Consider the following 24,649-nt stretch of genomic DNA (forward strand, 5'->3'; position numbering starts at 1 on the left):
GCAAGGCAAATGGGGTTAAGTGGCTTGCCCAAGGCCACACAACTAGGTAATTATTAAGTATCTGAACCGGATTTGAACCCAGGTACTCCTGACTCCAACGCTGGTGCTTTATCCACTATGCCACCTAGCCACCCATCTGGCATGGCTTTTAAGAAGCAATTGTCTTCTCTGCTCCACAGGTGGGCATTCTGAGTAAGATGTAGGTAAAGGATCCATGGACAGAGGTTTATTCAACATTTATCTCTAGCTCTAGTTGAATTGAAACCAGAGAAGTGTGAATAAGATGGGGTCAAGAGATGATGGGTTAAACCAAAAAACCATGAGGGGGGACTCCCCTTCTTGACAGGTAATCAAGAATCAAGTAACTTTGGACTCTGATTTGTTATAATGATTTTGGCTCACACGCATATACACAAACACATACATACACAAGCACACAAAAGGAACTTTTCTTGAGCATTACTACTGTACAGATGTAACTTTCCTGTCTGCCAAGTCATTCTACATTTTTTATTTTGATGAAAAGATAGCAATAGAGGAAGAAATCTCTTCTTCACAAAGCTCAGTGGGGAAAAAAAAGGAAAGAAAGAATCCCAAGACATTGTCATGTATTGCTGGTTATTTTCGGTGGTTAAAAGAATTATTTGAAAACAAAGGAGGCTTTCACAAAGCCTCTAAAATACAAAAGATTTAATAACATTTACATCTGTGTATCAGCCATGTCTGTAATGCAAGTCATGAATAACACATAAACCAGAGCATAGAAAGAACAGAAGTGCTCGCACATCATTTAAACCCGCCCCACCCCAGCGTCAGCAGAATCAAATGCACAGCAGGAACAGTTCCAGTTGATACACACACAATATAGACATTGAAAATGGAAACATATTAATTATGCTCCTTCAGGTTCCGAGAGAATTAGAATTCAAGAAACCTGGCCCAACTTTGCTCCCATTCAAAGTCAAGAAGACAAAAACAAAACAAAAGGCACTAGGATGTTGTGGAGCTGGGAGATTGGGTTATGAGGGGGTAATGTTGTTTTAGAAATGGTGGACATTTGCCTTGTTTTATTTATTCACTTGATTCTGCATTTGTGACTTGCCCCCGACTGACTGCAAGGCATGGAATGGAAACAAAACCAAGGGAAGGAAAATTGGCTTGGAAAGATGGATTGTTGGTCCAAATGAACAACTTGAAAAACAGGAATTAATTATGGTACTGGACTATGTATATGTCTTTGCATCATTATCTGTAAGACTCCCGGTGGTCTGCACTGAAACATACCCTTCCAGGAAATAGGCTGGGTCTTCTTGGAACTCCCCTTGAGTATCATACCACAAAGAATGGCCAAGTTTATAGGTTATCTCCTTCATATACTCAGGACTTTGTCATGATTGTCTGGTATCTATCATCCAATAAGAATTTATTAAGAACCTTCTACATTCCAGAGAGTGTGCCAACAGTGCGGGTACAAAGACAACAGATGAAACCACCTCTTTTCACAAGGGGCTTCCATTTTTAATAGGGGAGATAATAGCAGTCCTCCATTTTTGTATCTGTACCTTTCTAAATCAAACCTTCCTACCCCAAGACAGTTTTTTTCCCATTTTTGGATTGACAAATCACTTCTGCATTGCCATGAGATGGTCAATGTTTCATCTGGCAAGGGTGGAGAAGCAAGAGTGGAAGGAAGAGGATATGCCCAAGAATTCTGTTGTGGATGTTCCCACTGATCTGGTACCATGTTTTTGGCTATGGTTGCCAGGTGCCTGTCACTTGCTATATTCCCCTCAGAATTAGGAATATACATACATATATACATAAACACATGTATTCACATATATGTATACACATACATATTTATATGTGAATGTGTTGCATATATGTATAAATGAATGTATGTATACACATGGACATATGCATGTATATAGGTATTGGTCTATATGCATAGATGTTTGTATAGATACACATTCATATTTATATAGGCATATGTGTAGGTATGTATATATATATATATATATATATATATATATATATTTTGTATAATGCTAGTTTTCACTCATATTCTGTTGTTGCTTTTCTTCCCCCTCCTTTCTTCTGTTCCTTCCAATCTCCAAAGATTTCCTGACATTGAAAACCAATGTACTTGGGTCCTCAGAGATTTCAGGATGACTCCTATGGGTTTCATGGAGATCCCCCCCCACCCTTATCCTAATGAAATTTCAATCATCAAAGCAACAAGAGGTTAATAGTCTTCCCTTTTTATGCACTATAAATGCTCAGTTCCTTAGAATAGTGTTTCAGTGAAAATTGAATGTAATTGCTAAATAATATAGTCACTCGATCTTATTTTAAATGAATAACATTACTATTATTCCCAGTGTTACTGTATGTAAGCAAGCTTGGTCAAGTGGATGCCCCAACCAGACCATAAGGGTTTTCACACTTTAGCATTTGGGTTTCAAATGTTGTGCCACATCCGGTATTTCTTATACACCGTAGTTTATGTATAATAGATGACCTGCATTTACAGAGATGGGTGGTATACAGATGTAAATGTTATTATTGCTTTTATATTTTATGTTCTCACTGAAAGATCATTTTGTCTTTGAATAATACTGCTCTTCCAATTTTTTTGGTGGGGGGAGGGAGAGGTTATCTTTTAAAGAGAATATGAAATAGATATTGTACATCATATATTTCTTAAAAGTAATTTGGAATTTTAGGGTATGGGATTGGTGCTGACTGATACACTGCCTGGATGAGATATATCCCCTGGAAAATAACAGCACCAGGCTCGTGGCTGCATCTGTCTAACCTCATAATTCACTTTCACATTGGATTATGGATGCCTGCGTTCAGTGAGTCTATCTTCCCTTTAGGTATTATTTCAGCCCTTTGAGATAATAAGGAAAGTTTAATTGCGTTGTTAATTGATTTTTTGCACAACATTATTACCTTGATTGATTGCGGAGTTGATGAAAATGTTAGACACAGGCAGTGCAAAAGCTCAGCCCAGTAAGGAGGGAGAGCCTTGTGGAGAATAGATAACCTTGGTGTTAAGAGCTATATCCTTCAGATATGTCTTCCCTTGACATATTGATGGCCCTTGAAAAGGGGAAAGCTGATTGTATGCAGAATGCAATCATTAAAGCCACTTCAGCTGGCTGTTGATTAATTTGTTTTTTCCTGAAGGATCTAGTTATATAGAAGGCCTCACTAGTATCAACAGCAGCCATTTTCTATGCCTCCGATAATTCTTAACCCTCTAAGTGAAGAAAGAAAAATAGGCTAGAGTGGTTTCGACATGAAAATGATTGGAGGATGCTCTGGGATTTGGGGGCTGGCACATCATCATGTGTCCTCACCCTGGAAATGATCTCTTTTTTGGTCCATGGGGGTTATTTTTCCAGAATGCCAACTTTGGTCCCAATATTTTGGGGGAATATTTTTAGAACTTCTGAGAGGCTAAGACCTAGGAGCAAGGTCTAAACAGTGATGTTCAGGTGCCTGGGTTCCAGGTAATAATATGTCTTACTCCCGTTTGCTTCCTAGTCTGATAACTGCTGTTTTTAATTGTAGGTAGGAGATCCTGGATTCATAGGGAATCAACGGGGGTCCTCCTATTTTGTAACTCAAGTGCTAATTTGGAAAGAAAGTCCTTAGGATGAAAGAGAAGAAAGAGACTTTGTCAGATAAAAGAAATCTGGGACTGCAGATTTCTAACTTGCCACTCCTATGGTCATATCAAAGTGGACAGTACTGGCCTTCTAATCTTTCATACATCAACTGACAAGTTTTCTCTTTCTCACTTCTTTTCCTTTTAATAATTCCTTTAGTGTTCATTTAAGCCAAATTTTACCTAAAAAAATGATTGTAGGAGCAACTTGTAATTTGCTCCTCAGGGCCCTATAATTATAACCCTATAACTTCCTTTAAAGACTTAAACTGGTGAGGTTCAATAGCCTTTTGGTAGATTTTGGCCCAACGTCTTGGATAATGTTCACTCTTTAGATTACCTTTTCAATTATAAAGCAAATTGATCTGGACTATGCAGGTCCCTCTCTCCCTTGATCTGATCACTCTAGCCCTAGGAGCTGAACTTCTTTTGAGTCTTGCCCCTAAATGAATGCTATAATGCGATTTTGACCAAATAGCAAGTTACAACTTCTTACTTGACTCAAGTGATGTCCTAGCTGGTCATGGTAATTTGTGCTCTTTTAAAAAAAAAGGGCCAGATGTCTTCTATTAAACCAAAAGCTCATGTTGGCGGATGGGTTCTGTTTTAATGGGGGGGGGGGGGTATTAGGATGATAACTCACTGCAGAATGAATGCTAAAAAAATCTGAGTAAAAATAAAAGCACATTTCTAGTCAGCAGAACCACAAATGTCCATTACTATTAATACTAGACCATTATCACTGATGACCCTCATATAGACCAGCCTAGACCCTTTGACCTGATGTAGACTTGATCCAGACCTTCATGTTGCTTTTTATGAAGAATTGGCCACTATCTGTATATTATAGATCAGACTTGGATGCCTTTGTTAAGGTTCAGTGAGTCTGACCCTAACTACTTGGATTAGACATTTTTGCTTTGTTCCTTTAGCAAAAACATAGGGGTTCCTTGAAGTGTTTGATGAAACTGTTGATACTTTTACTTAATTTCTACCTTTTTCATTAGCATATATATATATTTTTTTAAAGGTTTTTGGGAAAAGGAAGTTGAAAAACCAAGATGCATTGAAAATATTTTGGCTATTGTACAATGGAATTTTTCTGTGCCCAGAATAAGACTCTGTGTGTGTGTATGTGTGTGTATGTATGTACTGCGGCCTTCTCTCAATTGGGTCATATATCAATGATCCTTTTGTTTTTCCCTTTGGAGAAAGCAACTTAAATAGGGTGTCTTGGAATTAGAAAAGATTACAGTAATATCAGTAAAGAAAAGGTTTATTTGGATTCTAATGAAGTGCATCTGGAGGCTCAGAACCAGCGGGTCCCAAAAAGGAGATGGTCCCTTTACTTCATCTATTGAGGATATGTAATATGACAAGCCCCTTGTTTTTTTTAACTGAGCCTGCTTAATTTTATTTGAAAGACTCTTTTGCAACTTAAAAAAATAAAATAAAAAGGCAACTTGTCTTTATCTTCAATGACTCTCTTGAGAGGGTTCGGCCTCCTGAACTAGACACAACTCTGGATGCTTTTCTTCCTTTTGATCTGAGCTCTCTAAGCAGCCACAGTTCTGAAACCCAAAAGCAGATTTCACTGGTGAGCTGTGCCTAATACAAGTTCAGACTCTCCAGGAGGACCCCCACTGTTTAGACATATTCATTTGAGGGGGAGGCCCAAAGCCTTGCTGGGTAATTTTTTCCCCTGAAAGTTTTCTTTCTGCCTCATAAATCAAGGTTTGTTTCTTAGATTCCATTCCAGTAATCCAAAGAACGTATCACTCTTTCCTCTTTCTGTTAATGTAATCTGCTCATCCCTGAAGTGAGTGAAACAAAAGGTCTTTCGTTCATTCCAACATGTGAATCTTTCAGGTACAGCCATTTGGGTCTATCAAACCTCTGTTAACCAGGATTCAAATAATCAAAGTCTTCATCAAAATAAGTTTTTCTGAACCTTACCTTTAAGAGAAAACAGCACATCCCAAGAATGTGGGCAATTTGAATTTATTACAAAAAGAACTTCCAGGTTATAGGAGGCTGCCATATCCTTACACACTTATTTTGCCTATCTCCCTTTTCATGTCTTTCTCAATGGTTCAATCAAAAATGAGGTTCCCATCTCCAGGCTACACATCTTTGTACATGCTGACCCCAGTCCTGAAGTGTCATTTCACCTTAAATCTGTCCCTTCAGACCTCTAATTTCCTTCAAAGCCCCCTTCAAGTGTTACCTCTTCCATGAAATCTTAACCATCCTTCTTCCAATAACTTTACTAATAGAAAAGCTTGGATTTATATTATAAATATTTTAAACATGTAGGGCAGCTAGGTAGAACATAGGCTAGAGCAGTGGGCATGGAGTCAGGAAGATACATCTTGCTGAGTGCAAATCTAATCAGATATTTACTAGCTATATGACCTTGGACATGTTCTTTAACCTATTTGCCTCAGTTTCCTAATCTGTAAAATGAGACAACAAAGGAAATGGCAAAGTACTCCAGTATCTTTGCCAAGAAAATTCCATATTGGGTCACAAAGAGTTGAACACTGAACAACAACATAGTCAAGTTTATTATCTCCAATGCTAAAATATAAGTCTTAAGGACAAGAACTGTTTGCTTTGTGATTTTGTATGTGCCTGGAACATAGCTATTCATTCATTTTAGTTGTGCACAACTCTTGGTGATGCTATTTGGGGTTTTCTTGCTACCTTTTTGCCATTTCCTTCTCCAGTTCATTTTACAAATGAATAAACCTAGGCAAACAGGGTTAAGTAAGTGTCAGAGGGCAAATTTGAACTCAGGTCCCACTGATTACAGATCCAGTACTCTACCCTTTGCAGTACACCTAGCAATGGTACTTACTGATTGATAATTGCCCTATGTGTCTACATCATTTCTATTATCATCTCAGAACTTGAGAAAGCTACAATTCAGAAATTCAAACCCTCCAACCTGCAAGGTATTGAACTATAGACAAAAGATTCAATTATTGTTATTCTGCTATGCTTGCTAAGGCAGGAAAAAAGAAATTTGTATTTGGCAAAGATCTTTCATGAAGGTTAAAAATTAAAGGGGCTTCTAGATAATATTGAATTAATTAAAAATTCCTTTAATCATAACTTCCTTAATTTCATTCCCATCTATAAGGCCCAAATTTTGTGATCCACTGAGGGCTTACCCTTTTGGGAATATATAATGAAATTGAAAAGATAGAGGGAGAGTGTGCATATGTGTGTGTGTGTGTGTGTGTGTGTGTGTGTGTGTATGTGTGTGAAAAATCACCTGTGGCACCTCTAGGAAAAATATTAAGACATTTTTGGATAGAGTGTTACCAGGGTTGGACCTGAAATTCCTATGCCAATCTGTAATTCTAAATACAAAAAAGAAGCCTTGCTATTTAAATTTATATTTCTTCTTTCCCCACTAAAATTATAATTATCTGATAAAATCCTAAAGTATCATGTTTTAGAATCAAATTCCTATATTTTATATCATTCCTTGAAAAAGAAAAGTTTTGAAACTTGGGTACCCTTTGACCATTTGCCAGCATTGTAATCATCTGACATGAGATGATATCCTATAAAATGCTTTTATTTAAATCGGTGTTGAAATGTGAGGGGTTGCTGCAGCTGTGAATGTCATTGTTGTCACTAACATAATCCTAATTGTTTTTCGTCTAGATGGGAATTCCCAGTATGGAATTTGATAACACATGTTTAACTATTGGTCTAATAGATTTTTCTAGAATTAATCAAGTTTAAAAGATATGCCTATTATTCATGGTCAAACAGCTAATGTGTGCAAGAATTAAAATCTTCCTGATTCTCAGGCTAGCCCTCTACACAATATACCATATTGTTATTGAGATTTCTTCATTTTCCTCCCCCTTCACTACTTTCTCCTCTTACTCTTTCTCCTCCTCCTTGTCTTCTCCTTTTTCTCCTCCTCCTCCTCCTCCTCCTCCTTCAGTTTATTTTCCTCCTTTTTTCTTCTCCTTCTTCTCCTTTTTCCTTCTCTTCATCTACTTCTTCTTCTTCTTCCTCTTCCTCTTCTTCTTTTTCTTCTCCTCCTCCTCCTCCTCCTCCTTCTTCAGTTTATTTTCCTCCTTTTTTCTTCTCCTTCTTCTCCTTTTTCCTTCTCTTCATCTACTTCTTCTTCTTCCTCTTCCTCTTCTTCTTTTACTTCTTCTTCTCCTCCTCCCCTCCTCCCCCTCCTCTTCCTTCTTCTTCTCCTTCTTCTTCTCCTTCCTCTTATTATTATCATCATCTTGTTTTTATAAAGTTCAGATAGAAATGTTCCAGGGACAAGTCTTCAGGTCTTTGTCTTCTTATTATTCTGTTAGAATGTATATACTGTGGTCTTTTGCACAGGTTGCACAGGTGGTAAAATAAAAAGTGCTTCTCATTTAAAAAAACCATGAATTAGGAGGTAATTCATCTTTAGCATCATCATCCTCATCATTATCATTTTTTTCCTGGCCCTGACCCAAGGGTACTCTGCCCCAAAGCAAATTGAAGCATAAACAAAAATCAGACAATAGACTTTAGAAAAGCCCATGACTTCCCCATTGATCCTCTTCTTAGTTTCCTTTGTGCTAACTTGGCTAGAGAATCATTACTATCTGGAGTTGGAAGTGGGTGGTAATGCCTCTGATCTGAGCTGTAGGCAAACGGTTATATATGAACAACCTCTACAATAATGAGTAGAAAGAGGTATCAGTGACCGGGTAAAGGAACAGCAATAGATTGGTTTGTGAGGCTAGGGCCAGTTTTCTTTTGACCAGTAAACTATGTCCTTGGTCATCAAACGCTGTTGGAAAGCTTTGTCTTGATGGATGATGACAGGTTTCTCTCTGGCATTTCATGGTAAGGCTGGAGAATTTAGTTCCTTTCCCTTTCCCCACTCCCCGCACCTAAGAATACTAGGATCCATATTTGAAGGTGATTTTGCACAAATTTTAACTGTCTATAAGTATTGTGCAAAAGAGTCCTTACTTCAAGCATAAGAAATTGGTGTGTTAGTGTAGTCAATAAGAAAGGGATTTATTTATTCAATGCCTGAAATCAGGGCCAGAGAAATCCAAAGGAGGGGCTATCTTGTAGACTCGTTTCCCAGTAAGGCTTCAGCACCATTTGGGTAAACGTGACACATTGATCATTACAGGACCAATAATTGGTGACCAAGAGTACCAGTATGCCTTTAATTGCCATCTCTAAATACTCATTGCTGGTTTGTTTTTTGTGGGTTTTTTTTTTTTTTAAGAAAAAAAGATAAAGGAAAGAAAAAAGAAAAACTCTGGTTTCTTAGCTAAATTCATGCTGCTCTCTAGTGGTCGTGGTTTTGACTGCAGACTGAATAAAAAAGATAAAATTCAATGTGGTAGAGTTGGGGGAAGTTGATTTTTTTTTTCTTTCTTTTTTCCCCTCTCTTCAAAAGAATCATAAATTGCTCAAAAACAAAGAAAAAAATGAAGTCATACAAGTTGGAACGTTGTCCGCTGTGATTGACAGCCAGGCTCTTGTGACATCCATCAGAGATAGGATGTGAAGGGTACTTAACTAGTCTCACCTGATTTGCATCTGATCTTTGCATGTACTTTGGAATACAGCCCATCTCAAATCCATTAGGCTCTACTTAGAATACATGAGCAGAAGAGATGGGAAACCCACTCTTCCCCCAAACAGGGTTGGAAAAATCCCCAATTTCTCCTTTTAGAGAATGCTGAGTTGGTGTGTATGTTCACATATGGACACATGCAAATATATATGCATACATCAGCACACCCACTTTTCAGGGTTATTTATGGGGGAGCATATATATATATATATATATGTATATATATATATATATATGCAATATGCCTTCTACATGTATAGGGTAAGGCTATATCTATAATTCTCTATATAATTTTTGGTGGTTACTTATATGTATGTGGGTGCTCATTGTAGTTTTGAGTTATAATCTATGGTATAACGTAATTAATACTCTTTGTTCAAAAGACAACCTATGAGCCCAAACCAAAACTGATATGGCTGATGTTAGTCAAAGAGGAGAGAGGGAGAAAGAGCCATCTTCAGATCCCTTTCTCTTTTGCAAGTATTCTCCTCTCTTTTTATTCTTCCCCTCCCTCCCAAACATATCCTCCCTCCAAAAAAAAAAAAAAAAGACCATGACATCTGCAGAAAGGAATATTGACTGTTCCCTTGCCAGACTCCTATAATGGAAACATTACCTTCCAGATAACTTTTAATCTGTCAGTCTAATAGCTCCTTAATGTGTAAATGGCTTTAAATATATGTCAGTCAGGTCTATATAAAACCATATAGTTTGTGGCCCAAATGAATGGAGCACAAGACCGCCTCTCCTTAAACTCACTGATTTTTTTTCATGAGTCTGGGCCAACCTTTCAGTTTTTCACTAACATATTAGGTGAGGGGAAAACTTACCTTGCATTTTTCCCTCTCTGCCTACTTTCTGGTGTCTTTCTTCTCTCTAAAAAAAAAAAATGACAAGCTTCATCTCCAGCTGCCGGGAGAGCCCAGCAGTCTATTTTCCACAAGCTGTAGTTTATCACACATCAACTTGTCTGCTTGCTCACACCGACCATTTGTGTAAGCCTTCCCCAGCCTGGGATGCTAACTTCACATCTTTGTATTCCTATCACCTTCACTACAGATTTTTCCAACATCCTTTCCCTGCTGACGGCTTTCTTTTCCTCCGTCTCTCTTTCTCACAAACCAGCCTGGTGAGATTTGACATGTCACAGTACTTGTCGGAGCAGAGCTTGGTCTGTGTTCTCTTCCACTGGGGATGTTTACACACCCACCAGACCCCACTGGCAGGGCCTGTCCACATCATTTCACCTCTGGAGGCCCCTTGGAATCTGAAGGTTTATTATCCTGAAAAGGTAGAAAGATTGAGTATGATGCCTCTCTCTGAAGGGCTTTGGCTGTCTATTGTCTTAGCTTTCTCTGATGTCAGCAGCTTTCAGACAAATTTTAGGCGTTCTGACTGCCGTTTGGATAAGCTGAACCAGATTTCCTGAATGATATTTATCATTGTAATTTCTAATAAAGGACAAATACCAGACAGAGAGGGATCAGCTAATATATATTTGTTGTTGCTGCTGAATAAAAGGAGTGGGTTCTCACCTGATCTTGGGTAACTAAGCCAGGAGACAGTAGCCAGTTTGAATATCTTTATTTCTGAATAAAACAGGATAATCCCTGAGTATCAAAAAGTGATGATTGTTCTCAACTAGGCAGGGAGGTTTAGAGGGAAAAAATTCTGACAAAATAAGTAAGAGGAAAAGTATCTCAGAACATGAGTGTGGCTGCACAGAGAACTCTCTGATGAGCTAACTTTTGAAAGGACAGGTTCAAAAAAAGGGAGAAGAATCAGGTCATGGAGGATGATTGCAAAAGAGTGACTAGGATCTATAATAAGTATTAGGAAAAATAGAAAATCAAAACAGGCCTTAAAAATTATGATAGTCAAAGATTATTGAACCATACAAGTGATTACATTGGTAAAAGAATCTCAAAGATGAGATTGTTCATTGCCACCCAATAGTTCTAAAGCAGAGTTGATGAACTTTAAATAAAATGTAATGACTGTTTTAATATAATTGGCTTCTTTTATAATTCTCTGAAGTTTAATTTATACATTTAAATATATTACAAGAAGGGATCCATAGACCTCACCATACTGTTAGAGGGATCTGGAACACACAGAAAAATATTAGACATCTGTCTTAGAGAATTTTTCTAAAGCACTGAAAGAAGTAACTAGGTCAAACAGCCAGTATGTGTAAAAGGGAGGGCTTGAACCCAGTTCTTCCTGACTTCCAGGTCAATTTACTATCCATTACACCACACTGCCTCTCTAAGGATGATTTTTAAAAGACTTTTTAATGTGGGTTTAAAATAAGAAGAGTAGAAAAGGGTTACATTTGTTTTGGGACAAATGGTAAAAAAGATAATAGAGTCTTAGACTTGTTTCTAGAGCAAAACAAATTGAGCACAATAACTGAACAACCATGATAAAGGTTAATGACAATAAAAAATAACATTTTTGTAGTGTTTTCAAAGTATTTTACAAATATTATTTCAATTTATCCTCTTACCCATTCTGGAAGATAGGTACCATCATCATTACTGTTTTACAGTTGAGGTAATAGTGGTTAAATGACTTGCCCAGAGTCATACATTATAATTGCCTGAGGCAGAATTTGCATTAAGTAAGCTCTTCCTATCTCCTGACCCAGGGTTCTCTATCCATTGCAACATCTAGATAACTTCATCAGGAATGGCAACAGTGACAGGGATCGGAGGAGGTTCTGCTAAACCTACTCAAGAAGATTTCTGTACCTCTATCCCTTCTCCCCAAGCTATGATGAGGGGACACTTCATGGTTTTATGAAAGTTTGAAAGTTCTGTTTGATTCCATTAGGATAAAGACCATTTGGGGTTGTTAGTCTATTCAAAGGGATACTTTCCCCTTTCTTCCTCATTATGTTCATTGATAATTACTTTATCACAATTTCATTCCCAAGGACTCCCAAGCTTGTTTAGTTACTAGAGGATCATCTTTATCCCTATTTTTTGAATTTTTTCCATTTTATGGTTCAGAAATAGAGACTTAACCCATTCTGGCTAAAGGTACATTTCCCAGGTCCCCGACTCATGACTCAATTAACTAGGGAGAACAGGTGAGTTTCCAGGCTGTTTTTTACTTAGTGGATGAAGGCAACCACATTCGGTACCTCCTCCTTATACCATCACCCTTTTCCAGAGAATCCCAGCCCTTTGCTACCCTCCACCTAGAGACGTGGCTTTATAAAATCAACAAAAATGACTGTGAGGCAGATGCTTGACGTCACCCACATGGATGGACATTGATGGTAGTGGGAGAGTGGGAGGAGAAGAGCTGACAGGTGGCAAAAGGCATTACTCATTCTCCATACATACAGAGGGGTACAGCAATATTTTTCCCTTGTTTGCCTCACTGATGGAATCAGTCAGAGAGTCTGACACAGAGGTATTAGTCAGAGGAAGGTAACCAACTAACCAACCTACAGGGCAATTTAGGGACTGGGGCATAACCATCAAGGGGAGAGGAGATATGCTAAACTCTGTTGTTTGGCTTTCTACATTCATCTTTTTAGACCAACCCATGGGCCTTTCACCCTAGTTATGCTTCTGAATGACACAGAGAAAGCAAAACCTTTCAACTTCTCTCTCACTGTCATCTTCTCAATCAAACAAAATAATCTTAAGACAGGAGTGGGCAGAACAAACATGGTTAAAAGGGAATTGAAGCCCAGGATGGGTGAGAAGATAGAGGGTATCTAGATGCCTTAAATTAGTTCAAATGAGTCTCCTGGTCAGCTGAATTATATGCCGGGATACTAAAAGAACTCACAGATATGATTACTGAACTGCTGTCAAAAATGTCTGATGAACTATAGAAAATTGGAAAGGTACCAGAAGTTTGGAGACAGGAAAACATTGCCCAGAATTTCAAAAGAAGGAAAAATATTGGATTTTGAAAAGTATATGCTAGTGAACTTAATATGGGTCCTTCATGTAATTCTAGAACATATCATTGAAATACTTTGTGGATGCTTAATGAGGGAAGGGGGTACCTGCTATTTGCAAAGGCATTGGCATTAGGAATAAAAAAATAACAAATAAATCAGCCCCTTCCATCAGGAAACTTACATTCTACAGCAGGGGTGGGGAACCTCTGACTCACGGGGGCCATATGGTTTGGCCAACTGCAGGTGGGACTCAAAAATTTAATAAATCTGGAAACTTTATAGGGGTGAATTAATTAAATGTTTAACTAAAAATAGCTTGTGAATGATGTTATAAATATCCAAATGGTCCTTGGCAGAAAAAGGCTCCCCACTCCTGGGGAGTATGATATGCAAACAAAGATGGATATATATTATATATACATGTATATGTCGGCAACGAGGTGATGTGGTAAAAGAGCTATGAATCTGGTGCCAGGATGACATGAGTTCAAATCTGGATTTAGACACCAACTAGTTATGTCTTCCTTTCATTTGATCTCTGCCTGCCTCAATTTCCTTTCTATAAAACAGGGATAATAGCTGTGCTTATCTCCCAAGATGATTGTGTAGATATTTGCAAAGTACTTTGTAAATCAAAGAGCACAATAGAAATGCTAGTTATCATCATCATTGGAGGAGGGATAGATTACCAACAACTTGGGGAGTATGGTAGAGGAGATGATATTCAAACTGAACCTTGATTCAGAGAGTGCAGAGGAGGTGACAACACATCATAGGTCTGGGGAATGAATAGTGCAAAAGCGTGAGTATCAAGTTTGCTGACTAGCTAGAGTCTGAGAATGGAAATAAGATCTGGTATGATGGGTAGGTGCGAGCCAACTTGTGGGTGTCCTTAAGTGCAAGAGCCAAGAGTTTGTATTTTATCCTGTAAGTGATAGGAATACATTGAGAAATTTTGGGGCAAAGGAGTGACACGAGTCATTCTTGCATCTTGGGAAGATTCTTTGGGCACCTATGTAAAGAATGTAGAAGCTGGAAGCTAGAAGATCAATTGGAAATTAACTTAGTCTTGGTGAAAGATGAAAAGAGGTTGAGCCAAGATGGTGGCTATGTGAGTGAGAATAAGGGAGTGAAAGACTTCTCCATACTTGAAGGACTGGTTTATGGATTATAATATTATCCTGAAGGGAGGAGTTTATGGTTATGGTGTAGGTCTATGTCTTATTAAGTATATTTATCATAAATGACCACCAGTGATAGATTATACATCCACTGTCCAAGAATCAAGCTAGCTAAATTAAGAGAGCTATATCATCAGATATAGGTTATATAAGGTTATGAATATTTCAGCTACAGAAGCTATGAAAGACCATCACTTCTGGCTACACTCCTGATTATCTTTTTTTTTCTTTCTTGGTCTTTCTGCTACCATTATAGAAAAATTGTTACCCTGAAAGTTTTCTTCTACCCCTAGCCTCCACAAAAACCTTCTGTTCCTTTTTTTCTTTTATTTTTTGCAAGGCAATAGGGTTAAGTAATTTGCCCAAGGTCATAAAGCTAAGTCCAGTTGAATCAAATATGCATTCTTTCCAGGCTTCTCTGTGTTGTCTTCTTTCATTGGGTTATAAACTTCTTGCGGACAGAAACTCTTTTTTTCTGCTTGTATTTAAATTCCTAGTAATTAGCACAGGTCTTAACACTTAGTTAACCCTTAATAAATTCATGTTGTCCTGGTCTATGAAATTATATAAAAGTTTCAATTTTCCTTTTCAATGAAATAATAGACCCTGCAGGTTTGACACATTTTGAAAAAAGAAAGCAGCGGGCCTGCATAGCCTCAAACACTTAATACTTACTTAGCTCTGTGACCTTGGGCAAGTCACCTTACTCAATTGCAAAAGAAAAAAAAAGAGATGATATGCTTCTCAAATTTGTGGGTGATGTGATTATGGAAAGAAGAACTAGCAAATTGGATAAGATACTCAGAGTCCAAAAAGATCTTGATAGGCTAGAGCAATAAGTCTAAGATAATGATATGAAATTTATTCATGCTAAATGTAAAGAGACACAATGGGGTTCAAAAATCAAATTCACAAGTAGAAGGTAAGGGAATATTATTCAAGTGAAAAGAGGACTTGTAGATGTTAACTGACTTCCAACTTGAAAAGATTTAGCAGTGTGATATGAGTGAAAAAAATGCAGCCTTAACCTACATAAATAACAACAGTGTAATATGTACAAAAAAACCAAAAACAAGTGATAGTGTCACCTATCCTGTGCTAAGGAGATAAAATCAGGTCAGCATACCATATGCTAAGAGAAATATTGCTAATTTAGAACTCAATTATTAAAGCCATTATTAAAAATATGAGGAAGTTTATAAATAGAAGAAAAGATTGAGGGAAACATTATTATTGCCTTCAAGTGTCTGAAGGGCTGTCATCTAGAAGACCCATTAATCTTATTCTGTGAAACTTTAGAGAACAGCTTAAAACCAATGTATAGAAATTATAGAAAAACAAGTTTTGGCTTTATTAAGTCTTACCACTGTTGAAGGCTTACTAAGACATATGCTATTTAAGTTTTTCTCAATATTAGCAAATGATAGAACGAGTCATTTGACCAAATTCTAACCCTGCATGCATGTTTGTACCTCTCATTTAGATGTTACAATGGTTGAAGAATATATCTAATCACTTCTCTCATCTTCTCCAAGACCAAATAGATGAAAGTCTTCATCCCTGTCCATTACCACTACTCTCTTGTCTCAATTAAAAGTCCCTCCAAAGAAAGCTTGGGGTTTAGGATGGGTATTTATGAATAGGGCTGGAAGAGCAAGCCTTGAGTCTATGACTTTCTATCCAATTTTTACCACTACAGGGAAAATCCTTTCTTCAAGACCTTTTCAAATTAGGTTTTGGGTTTTTTTTTTTAGTTTTCACAGGGCAATGGAGTTAAGTGACTTGCCCAAGGTCACACAGCTAATAAATATCACGTATCTGAGGCTATATTTGAACTCCGGTCTGACTCTAAGGCAGGTGTTCTATCCACTGTACTACCTAGCTACCCCTCTTTTCAATTTGGTTTTGCATTTATCTTTACCACTTGAGCATACTGTGTACAAAGAGTATATATAATTGCAGTCTTTGTTCTGATTCAATTCAATTCAAAAGTAATTGTTTTCTTACTTTAAGGCTTAACTCTTGTCCCAGCTCCTTGAGGACTTTTCTTATCCCTTTGGTTGATTATGTAAATAGCAACTTTATATTTCCTTCATTCCCACCTCCTTTTATGCCCATTTAAGGTTCCTAGGAGTAGAGACCCTTTGTTTTTATATCCTCAAGAACTAGAGTCTAAGCTAAAATGAAATGAAAATTTTGTGATCATCCATAATACAATTAACATATCCAGATCCTCTACCAAAGAAATATCTTTTCCAACTTTTATTAACCAACTTCTCTCATCACTATTCAGAGACACTTAACATCACTTTAGTAGATATTACTAGAACCTAAGGGTCATCTGGCCCCTTAAATCTTCTCCTGGATCAGTGTTTCTTGTTAGAACCACAGATAGTTCTAAGTGGACAGAAAAGGGGGGGGGGGCTCATATTCAGGTGCACAAACTGTGTTTTGTTTTTATTCACATATTTGAAACCTGGCTCAGAATCCTCACAAGTTCAACCCCAGACTGGTCAGGGTCAGGAGTAATTTATTAGACCTCTCTAAACAAACTGTTTGCAGCTGCTCTTCTGGTTTAATCCTTCACAGAATGGAAGTTTCCACTTCTTTCTACAACATTTAATTCATCCCTAAAAGTTGTTTTGACATTCCTGGTGATAATAAGGGAAAGGAGACTTGGTTCCTTGATCTCTGGGGGGGGGGGGCAGGGGTTGGAGGGTGGTAAAAGAGGAAAGGGGAGAGCATTAATTTGAGATAAACATTAGGTAGAGATTCTTCTTAGTGCTAGTCAATATAGAAGAGACTGTTTTGCCTACAGATCTGATTCAACTAACTCAATTAACAATGGGGATCAGTTCCCCAGAAACATCTTAAGAAAAGAGAAGGGAGAATTCAAGTGACCAGTTGTGTATTCTTTGCCTGTTTTTTGTCACCAACATCTAAATATAAGCATAGAGAGGGCAGGATTATAAGATCACACATTTTCAGCCAGAGGAATGTTAATAGACAAGTCATTGTTTCTTTTGCTCTGTCCAATTCTGCTCATAAATAGATTCTTAATAAGAAATTTTAAGTAATAGAGGTGGTTGAATTTCCAGAAGACTCATCTTCATGCATTCAAATTCAGCTTCAGACACTTGCTAACTAGGTGACCCTGAGCAAATCCCTTAACCCTATTTACCTCAGTTTTTTCCACCTGTAAAATGAGTTAGAGAAGGAAATAGTTAACTTTTCTAGTATCTTTGCCAAGAAAATCACAATTGTGTGCATATAGATGAACATTAATTAATTAATTAATTAATTAAAAGAAAATTATAAATAGGGTCATAGAGAGTCAGACAAGACTGAACAGCAACAGCTTTATTTATATTCTGTGTAATGGGACAATAGCATGAGTGATACCTACTTCACAGAGCTATTTTGAGGCCTTAATGTGAATTAAGTACTTTTAAAATCTTAAATATCTGTAAGTTTGCCAATTATTTTTATTTTTATTACTTACTATTAAAGTTGATCACCTAAAAATGTGGTCAATGATAAGATCAGTGATGGTGGTGATCATAATACTTGACTAAAAGGAATAAAGAATATAAGGTCCTATAATTACATAAATAGCTGGTATTTATTACTGATGTATAAATAGCATTTGTCTCAAAACAGCCTTCTTAACTACATCTCAGAGTTGATGGAAGTCTCAAAAGAGATAATGTATGCAAACTTCTTTGCAAGTTTGAAAGTGCATTCTAGAAGTCAAATATTATTATTGCTATATCTATCGATCTGATCTTTATTTCTCCTGGAGGGCTGTGGTAAATGGAAAGAAAATGTTTTTAGAATCAAAGGACCCAAATTCAAAGACCAGTTCCATTCTTTATGATCCACTGATACTGTAGCTTGTGGTACTTACATTAATAGGTATAGAGAGAATTTCTCAGTCCTGAGGGGGCCAAAGCAGAGGAATGTAATTTCTACCAAAAAAGGAAAAACAATCATAATTTACCATTCACTTAGACATTTCCATCTTGGATTGGCTGAATTCTATGTTTTCAGCCTAAACCCCAAGAATAGATAAAAGTGGCTTCATTCACTTTTCCTAGGTTTAGATAGTGTGGAAGAAGCTGCCTGATGGATCCGGGCAGTCAAGTATCAACCAATATATCCCGGATGCTCTATCCTATCTAAATAATTAAAGTCTTAGGACAATTGGGTCTCCCCCCAGCCAACCCTCCAGTGATACTGTCTCTGCATGGGAAGAGGCTAATTCCTGGCTCCCCACAGGCATCTTCAGGGCTGTAACTTAACCTGCATAATTAGAACACGCATTCCAGAGGGGAAAAACATTGAAAAGATAAAGGGCGTCTTTAAAACAGATTCTTCCCAATACAATTTTTTCATAATTATAGTTTTAAGAGCTTATGGTGATAGTGGAGATGGCCACTTAAGAAAAATTAGGAGTCTCATTTGGCAAGAGATGATCCCTCAGGAGACCATCCATCGTCATCTTTCAGGGGCCCCCGAACAGCCGCCGTGTTCTGACAGCTGTGCATTGCCCTGATGTATTATAAGCATGCTTAGCTTATTATGACCAGAGCCAGCTATTTTAATTAAAAACACCACATATGTCATTGAATGTGTTGTATTTCCTCCAGTCCCAAGACATAATAAGTCGAGGAGATACAAACAAATAAATGCGTTGCAGATGTGTCCGGAAACCAGCTCCTACTGAGGTACAAGCGGTTTCCCAAATTTGGACCTCTGGCACACCAGCCATTCAAGGACCTCCAGAGGGGAATGGGCCTGGTGTCATCTTCACTATTTATGTCAGTTGACATAGCTGGAAATACCGGGAGATCTAGGAAGACAGGTGGGAGGGAGAGAGAGAGAGAGAGAGAGAGAGAGAGAGAGAGAGAGAGAGAGAGAGAGAGAGAAACAGTCACCTCCCTTCCTTTCCAAGCCAAGTCTGTCATTTGATAAATAACCTTTGGTGAGCTCCAAAGTCTCAGAACATCATACAGGATTGGGTCTTTTTTGTGTATAACTGTGTTGTTTTACTTTTTTATTTTGTTATTTGTTTTTTTTTTAAACATGGGCTCCATTTCTGAAACAATGGCATCCCTTCTGGGAAGACCAGTGGGATTCTCAGGTGGAGAAGCCAGGGGAATCTCAGAGGAGACCACACTGGCTTAATTTAAGCAATCACAGGCTGCCAGAGTTCAAAAATTTCAGCTGACTTTAACTGTCACTAGCCTGAGCACCTTTCTCCCTGGGCCCTCGGCTGCCAGACGGTCCCTGTGCCTCCACTGAGATGCCTGCCCAACAACTGAGCATCTTCCCTCTCAGGATGGGATTTGAGGTGACAGCTCCTCACACGTTAGCACTCCCATCACCTCGAGTGATGGGGATTCGAGTCGAAATGAGAGGACCCTGCCCCCCACACACCCCCAATCCTGCAAACTACAAATTTAGATTGACTGAGGTTCTCCTTAGGCCTCAAGCCCCAACCTTCATGACAGAACAGGCCTGCTAGGAACCTTACAAGTCCAACGGGTTTGGTAATGATGTCTGAGGAGTTTTTTTTTTCTTTGCAAGAGCAGGAGGAGAATACTAGAAGTGATAGGAAATGATGTCAGCTTTAGTTAGGGCAGTAGACAGCGTTAGAATATATTTGGCATAATATGGCCTCGGTATCTCTGTCAGCATCTCTGTTTTCTGTCACAGTACACAATCCTGGGCCTGTCTGTATTACTGACAATGTCTTTTCGGATCAGCTCGGAGACTGGCTCTCCTCACTACCACACAGCCTCCTTTGTTTGAAGTCTGCCCTTGTGTCATTAATGCTCTTGATGTCTATTTAAATCTGACGGTGAATGCAGTATCTGTTTTCCTGTCAAGAGATCATTGACAATATTAATACCTCATGTCCTTGCCTCATTTTCTAAGAGCTGACACCTAGCTGCCGTCTCCTGCATTCATCAAAAGGCTCTCTCTCTCTAGGATGTCGAGAAGCAGCCTTGTTTCCAGGCCCGAAGAAACAGGGTACCCCTCCAAATGGGCTTTTATCAGAGCCAGCCTGGAAAAGAGGCCCTGGGAATGTGCTTAATAAACACTACATTCCCCTCCAAAGTAGAGTCCAGGCTGGAGGAACCTCCAGCCCACATTCCAAGATGATTCTGTGTTCCTTCTGGCCTTTGATGACATGAGATCCCAATTGGAAATTCATACCAGAGATCATCTTAGGGAAAGGAAACATGTCCTTGGATCTAAAGTGGCAGTAGTAGTCATCAGGGACAATGGAAAAGGAAAAGGGAGAGGGAGAGGGAGAGGGAAGGAAGAAAGGGAGAGAGGGAGGGAGAAAGAAGGGAATGGGAGGGAGGAAGAGAAAAAGAAGGAAGGAAGAAGGGAGAGAGAGAAGAGTAAATGAGAGAAGGAGGAAGGGAAAAGAAGGAAAGAAAGTTGGATAGAGAAAAAGAAGCATGGAGGATGGAAAAGAGAGAGAAAGGAAATGAGGAGTGGGAAAGAGAAAAAGAAGGAGGAAAGGAGAGAGAGAGAAAGAAAGGGAGATGGAGGGAGAAGGACAAAAAGGGAAGGAGAGGGAGAGAGGGAAAAGGGAATAAGAGAGAAGCAAGAAGAGAAAAAAGAAGGGAGAGAGGGGAAGAGGGAAGGAGAAATAAGAACAGGAAAAGAGAAGGAAGGAGAGAGAGAAAGAAGGAAAAGGAGAGGGAGGGAGAAGAATGGAAATATGGAAGGAGAGAGGAGTGAGAAACAGGTTCTAAAAGAGAGGGAGGAAGAAAAAAGAAAGGAGAGGAGAAGGAATAAGAGAAGGGAAGGAGAGGGGGAGAGAGAAAAAGAAGGCAAAAGAGGGAGGAAGAAAGGAGGAGGGAGAAAAAAGAAAGGGAAAGAAGCAGGAAAGAAGAGAAGAGAAAGAGGGGGAAAGAGGAGGGAAAGAGAGAGAAAAAGGAAAGAAAAGGAGGGAAAAGTGGGGAAAGGAGGGAAGGAAGGGAGAAAGAAAGGGGGAGGTTCACAAGGATATAGTAATCCAGCCATTTGTGGTTTTACTCAAAAGGACAAATGTGTTTTTTATGAAATATGACAACCTTATCCATTTCTTTTCATAAAAATTCATGCTGTCCCAATGCTGTACAAAGAAATTAACATCCTGCAGCCCTAGCTTTCTAGGTTCTTGAGTAGCTTATTTGAATCAATTATATTAGAAGGAGCCTTGGTGAATTTTGAAAAGCATCCGAAATTCCTCAGATCTTGGGACTGCAGGAAACACAAACCCTGTTACAAAGCAAGAGTTGACCCACAAAACCCTGCTCATGGCAAGAAAGTCCAATTTTTTGCAATTTTTCATACAAGTCAGTAAAAATGTTTATTCCATACATTATATTTCAAGCATGGTCGAGGAGAAGGTTCAAAAGGCACATCAAGAGTGTATCCTAATGGGGCAAGCAGTTTTTTAAATATGAATGAAACATTTCTGAGATACTTACAGGGCATGGAAAATGTATACTCTGAATTAGTCCATGACTGGTCAGTGATTGGATTTGCCAGCAATTTGCTGTGTTTCAAGGGAGAGGAGACACAGTTTCTTGTCTGTTAATCAATTATTGACCTTGGACATCCTAGAAAATGTGGGATCTATCTCTAGGTTATCTTTACCCATGACATGAGGTAAAAGAAGGCATAATAATAGGATTATCAGTTTAACATTGAAATGGAGACATTCCCCCACCCCCAAAAAATGTCCTTCCTTATGTTTAAGAGGAACAACACAATGCCCTACATTTTCTGCTACCAAAATCCTAAAGTACAAGTTCCCTCACCCTGGAGGCTAACTGGATAACTGTAACCCCCAGTGTTGCAGAATCAACCTCCGCACAGGATGCAGAATCTACCTTGCTCTATCCACCAAGTGGAAGCACAGGGGTCCCTTCCCCACCATGGGAAAGAGCTAGAAGGGACCTTCCAAAGGTGTCCATTTTACCTATACTTGATGGTTCAAGGCAACAAACTTCTGTTGAAAATTCAGAGCCTTAGATCTGAATCCATCAACCCCTATTTTTTCATTTCATGGCAGAGGTCTCTGATGATGACCATAGATCCTTAAACCTTCTGCAAGTGGCCCATAGCCTTGGGTAGCTCTTCTCATACAGGAAACTTTTGTACTCTTGGTCTGATATAGATAATATGCATAGATTTTTTCAGGATCAACTCAGCTTAGTTCAAAGGAGTTAATTCCCAAGCTGATCACTGAATGGTTAATTTTCCCGTTATAGCAACTCTTAAAGACAATGGGTTTGGTTGACCTGATGACACAGGCCAGTAACTGACTGCTCCGGAGTCTAAGTTTGGAGTTGGGGAGTTCTTAGCTACATTGGATAAAGTTGGATATCAAAACTGTCTTGAACCAAAATGAGGAGAGTGGACCAAAGAGAGTGGATTGTTCCAGATGTGTGCTGAAGTTTCTGTACCTACAAATATGGAACCCAATAAGCTGTTGGACTTTTATATTGGGCAAAATGTGGAGACTAAGTCTCAAAAAAGGGAAAAAAATAAAATCAAGACATGGAAAGCCTTTGACCAATGGGAGTAGAGGGAAAAAAACAGATCCATGATTCCTAAATTATTGTATTATGGACTAGGAATACCATTCTTACCTGAAATTGTCTTTATTATCTAGTTGCACTTGAGAGAAGAAATCAAAAGTCCTATCAATTTTAGAAAAGAAATCTATGAAGCTTAGTGTTGGTATTTCCTCTAAAATCAAATCAAATCAAATTAGACCTGACAATAAAGAGTGATTATAATGACAAATATTAGGGCACAGAAATTTTTAATCCCTCAAGTCTCATAATTTCTTTTTAGTTTTTGCAAGGCAAATGGGGTTAAGTGGCTTGCTCAAGGACGCACAGCTAGGTAATATTAAGTGTCTGAGGCCGGATTTGAACTCAGGTACTCCTGACTCCAGGGCCGGTGCTCTCTCCACTGTGCCACCTAGCCAACCCAAGTCTCATAATTTTTAAAAGAGTATTTGAATTTTTTGTAGGAGATGAGCTAAAGATGTTTGGGAAATGAGGAATAAATTGATTTAAATGTGCAACTAGTGATTATTTATGGCTTTCCATAATGTCTACATGTAGGAATATTGTGTTTAGAGTCATAGAATTTTTTTACCATTAATTTGATGATGAAAACCAAATATTTGTATCACCAGGATGTGGTGACATATTATGGGATTTACCTTGGATATCTTCATCTACCCATGGAATGATTGCATTCTAGATCCAAACTATGATAATCTAGAAAGGTGTCATTTCCTTGAATATCCTGGGTTTTCAGATATCAAGCCAGGATTCCTTCCAATGAATAGATCAAATCACATCCTCAATTTCTCATCAAGTGATGATAAAAATGCAATTCATTTTAATTCAATAAATATTGAGTGCCTCCAATGTTCTAAGTTCTGTTTTTGTTTAAAAAAAAGAAAACGAAAGTCAGTCCTTGAAGTCAAAGAATACTGGTATATACTAGTTTAGTTGTTTAATAAATATTTGTTGATTGATTATTAGCTATTATGTACTTGGTGTTTTCTCCCAGTAGAATGTAAGCTCCTTAAGAGTAGGAACTATATCATTTTTGTCTTTCTATGGAAAAGAAGGAAGTAAGGAAGGAGGGAAGGAAGGAAGGAGGGAAGGAAGGAGTGAAGGGGGGAAGAAGGGAAGGATGGAAGAAGGAAGGAAGAAAAAAGGTGTGGACAGATTTCTTGTTCAGGTGTGGGTAGGCCCAGATGGTCTCCAAAGTTACTTCCCACTTTGTGATTCTATGATCCCATAGAACAGCATATGGGTACAGGAGAGGGGAACATCAAGATTATGCTGGGAAATGTTTAGCCACTAGCTCTCCAAAGAACAAAATTATAAAAGCGTGTTAGACTCACTTTTGTTTAATCAACATTATTAACATTTTCCCTATCACTTTTTCAAGTCTAGACAATCAACAAAACAATGAATTGAGTCCCGATTTATAATGTTGGTTGATTCCTTAAGGCATAAATTATCACAATGAAAATTTAACAATCAGGAACCCACAGTAGTTGACTCCAGCACATGTATGGAGAGGGTTGTCTTTTCTTCTCTTTTCTTTTTTTCCTTTTATTTCATAATCATTATTATTATTATTATTATTATTATTATTATTATTATTATTATTATTATCATTATTATTTGTAGTTTGTCCACAAGCCTCCA

At 38.2% G+C, this 24,649-nt stretch overlaps 1 protein-coding gene across 1 annotated transcript in view; it reads left to right on the forward strand.

Annotated features, from left to right (window-relative positions):
* LRMDA (leucine rich melanocyte differentiation associated) overlaps positions 1-24,649 on the forward strand; it is a 1,329,142-nt gene that overhangs the window by 1,300,546 nt on the left and 3,947 nt on the right. The gene's annotated exons all lie outside the window — the stretch shown is intronic.

The sequence above is a fragment of the Macrotis lagotis genome, chromosome 4 (genome assembly GCF_037893015.1).
Source record: "Macrotis lagotis isolate mMagLag1 chromosome 4, bilby.v1.9.chrom.fasta, whole genome shotgun sequence".
Classification (NCBI taxonomy): Eukaryota; Metazoa; Chordata; class Mammalia; order Peramelemorphia; family Peramelidae; genus Macrotis; species Macrotis lagotis.